Source organism: Vicia villosa, unplaced genomic scaffold (genome assembly GCF_029867415.1).
Source record: "Vicia villosa cultivar HV-30 ecotype Madison, WI unplaced genomic scaffold, Vvil1.0 ctg.000063F_1_1_1, whole genome shotgun sequence".
NCBI lineage: Eukaryota > Viridiplantae > Streptophyta > Magnoliopsida > Fabales > Fabaceae > Vicia > Vicia villosa.
The window spans coordinates 527,938-531,842 of NW_026704991.1; the positions used below are offsets into that span (position 1 = coordinate 527,938).

The window sequence follows — 3,905 nt, forward strand, 5'->3', positions numbered from 1 at the left end:
AACGAATTTGTGTGTATGGCCCAAAGGATTCTTATTGTTCAGACTGTCCTAACAGCCAAAAATGGCGTCATGGGCCAAGGGGAGGTGGATCTAGCAATTCGTGAGGGAGGCCCAATGAACATGGATCAGAATTCAAAATTTATCAATCCAATACTCAGATTATTGACACAATTAATGATCCATTGATTTATTAACCTCAATTAAGCATCAGATTTTTACATTAAATCTCAATTAACTCTAATTAATCACAATAATATGAAAAGGGAATTAGGTTTACGTGTATGAACATTGAGATTTGACAAGCTTCTCCTCCCTTCAATATTCCACCGGCGGCGGAACGGTTCTCTCTCCCTTCACTTTTAAACTCGCGGCGGTGATGTACATCATCTCCGGCGAGACTTCGACCTTGCTCTCTCGTTTCGTTCTCCGTACTCTCTTCGTCTCTTGCGTTCTCAATCGCTCTCTGCGTTCATTCTCACCTCGGTTCTCAGCCTCTACTTATGGATTCAACATGATGATGAGGTTGATGATTCTCTGCAGTTGCGATGAAAATGATTTGGTTGCGATTCTCAGAGCTGGACAACGATTGAAGATTTGATGGATATCGAATCTTGATTGAAGATGGTGAAGGTTGAAGCGGTGATGAAGGTACTGAGCGAAAGATGAAGGTGAGATTTTCTATTACGATTTTCTTGCTTCTTTCTCTTTTGTTATCGATTTCCTTTTCTGCAAATTTCAAAGGTGATGATGAGATGTTGAATTGAAGAATGGTGAAGGTTTAGAATGAAGAATGGAAGAGGTTGAAGATGAGAAAAAAGAGGTTGAAAAGAGGAGGCCGTGAAGGTGATGGAGATGGAAGAAAGATGGAGGAGGATCGAAGGGTGTGGAAAACCAGAAGTGAAGATTGTGAATGGTGAAGAAAGCTTTGAAGAGGGAGTTGAAGATTGAGAGAGTGGAGGAGAGTTCTGAATGATGGTGGTTCTGATTTATAGAAGCTCCTCAGGTTAGTTTCATTCTGATTTTCTCTGACTTAATAACCCAATTCTTCTCCTCCTTCTCTTATGAGCTGTTAGGAAAGCTAGGTTGTTAGAGGTTAGTTTAGGTAGTTACTGAATCTCTTTAGAGAGTTTGAATGAAGGTTATGAGATGGTTAGGGAGGTTAAAAATCGGTTATGTTCTGTTGTGAATTGGTTGAAGGTAGTTATGGCTTTGTTTGGTACTAGGTTTAGAAAACAGTTAGGATTTGGAAGTTAGTTATCAGGTGGTTAGTATTAGTAGGTTATGAACTCTGTTTTGGACAATCGAAAGGTGGTTAAGTGGCTGTTTGTAAGTTAGAGGGAATTGTGGTAAATTTTTGTTTATATGCAGGGTTGGAGTTATGGTGCAACAGGGACTGTTAGAGAGTTGAAGGAGGTAATGAATAGATGATCACGTTTCTGTTTATGGTATTTTGGGATTGGTAAAAAGTTGATTCGTTAGAGGCTGGTTTATTATTTGTATGCACTGGGGAATTTGGTTTGAATGTGTGTATTCTGGTTTTCTTTTTGATGTGTATGCGTGCTGATGTGTGCAGGTTATTCTTAGTTAGCTGAATTGGTTTGAAAATGCTCTGAAATGGGACTGTTTTGTTGCTGCAGGGGTTGTGATGTTAAAAGCTCATGAAGAAGAGGAAAAGAATTGAAGGAGAATTAGCTCTTGAAGACTCGATCACATGAATACTGTATGATAGGCTTTAGGAAGTCAATTGAATTAGTCGGAGAGTCAACAAGTCAACGGTCAACCGTGGCTTTTCTTTTGTAATTTTCTTTTGTAATTTTCTTTTTGTTGTAATAATTGAAACTTGTAACAACTTGTATTCCACGTGGCTTGAACTTTATAATTGTGACGAACTTATGACGGTGACTTATGTTCCAAACAGTGTGAAATGAATGGTTTCCTTCTCTTCCTTTTGTAGTTGTGTACTGTGACTTAGTAGTGTACATTTCCATGGATTGAATGAACGAAAGCTTGATCATGAAAGTGGGCTTTTGTGAGGAATTTAGTAATGCATATGTACATTCAATGGACAAAACCAACTTTATTATATTTCTCTTCTTTTTGTTTGTAGTGGTCTTGATAAACAATGGTATTAAATGAGTGGATGAACTTGGACTATCCCTTTTAATGAACAGATCTTTCAAATCCGGGTGCTTTAAACAACGTCAATTCATTGACTAATTTGAATCGTTTGAATCCCTGGTATCAAGCAGTCCCTTGAATGAGTGTTTCCGAATAATGTTTTCAACTCAACCTTTACTTTTAAAGCCTCAACTTCCATCTTAGATCCAAATCAACTTATATTGTAGGAAACAAGTAAAAATGGTGAAAACAAAAGCTTCCTTAATCATAATGAATTCACCAGTTCATCTCTCATGCCATGGCTCACATTGGTATTCAGTCCACCATAACAATAATGCATTGAAGAATCTTTGAGGAAGAAAGTATTGAAGCACATAAGAACACCTCGGCATGACATCCAACAAATCTCTGATGAATCGACGATTGTAGACATTGTTTATAAGAACCATAGTCTTCTTGCCTCTGATGAATCTTCATGGAGGAAAACCTTGTAGCTTTAGGAGAAAGAAGTCCACCCTGAACGACATACAAAAACCCTAGCTTCCAAGATCCTTGATCCCACTCTTTTTTTAGATGTTTTATTTGATGAATGAATGAAAAGTCATGTTAATGGCCTAATGGAGGTATGCAGATGAAATGTAGAGCTTAAGCCAGTTAGAAATCAAGGGTAGGACAAATTTGGGGTATGACAGCTGCCCCTATTTAATCATCTTAAACCTGAAGGTGAGATTGGCGTCAGCCTTTCGAACATTCGAGGTAGAAGAAGATTAAATATCAAGACCTGAAATTTGTCCTGAAATGACGGTGATGTGAGTGTTTATCTTTATTTTTTGTTTTGATATCTGCTGGGGAAAGAAATTTTTGTTTTTCTGGTGGAGATATTTACAGTGAGTAATGGATTTGAATGGTGGTAGTGCCAATACAAGGTTCTCAAAGGAAGCGGTTGCATGAAACAATGACTGAAAAGATAAGATCTCGTGCGATCTACGACTCAACAACGACTCGACATCAGGAGAGGATCTCGTACAATCTTCAGGACTGAAAGGAAAAGATCTCGTGCAACCTATGACTCAACATCGGGGTGAGAAATAACAAACTCACGACTCAAGAGAATTGAAAAAGACGAGGATAAGGTCGTCAGACCTACGATCCATGACTCGAAACCAGGGTAAGATCAACGGACCTACGACCCACAAGAATTGAAAAGTACGAGGATAAGGTCGACAGACCTACGATCCATGACTCGAAACTAGGGTAAGATCAACGGACCTACGACCCACAAGAATTGAAAAATACGAGGATAAGGTCGACAGACCTACGATCCATGACTTGAAACTAGGGTAAGATCAACGGACCTACGACCCACAATAATTGAAAGGAGGGATAAACATCAAAACTGGGGTTGGAGGACATCAACGCTGAGGTTGGAGCATATCAACACTGAGGTTGTGACGAGAAAAGATAAACATCAACACTGAGGTTGTGAATGACGATTGGCATCGACGCAGAGGTCGGCGAAGGAATGATAGGCATCAACACTGAGGTTGGACAAGGAAAGGATAGACATCAACACTGAGGTTGGAAAAGAAAGGTATCGACACTGAGGTCAAGGGAAGAAAGAATTAATATCAACACTGAGGTTGGGGATTGGGAATTAGTTTTGAAATGGTTTGCTAGGACGGAAGGCAAAGGATACACAACACGGGGGTTGGATCTAAAAATTTTCCTGTACGAGGGGAGAGATCACGGAGACTAGTGACGACTAGACTCGATCAAAAGACATAATC

The 3,905-nt window shown here is 39.4% G+C and overlaps 1 long non-coding RNA gene across 1 annotated transcript; it reads left to right on the forward strand.

Moving 5' to 3' along the window:
• Positions 1-302: 302 nt before the first annotated feature.
• On the forward strand, positions 303-1,945 carry LOC131623385 (uncharacterized). The gene is made up of 3 exons (XR_009290186.1): positions 303-668; positions 767-1,003; positions 1,638-1,945. It is a non-coding gene; the product is annotated as an uncharacterized LOC131623385 (long non-coding RNA).
• The last annotated feature ends 1,960 nt before the right edge of the window (positions 1,946-3,905 follow it).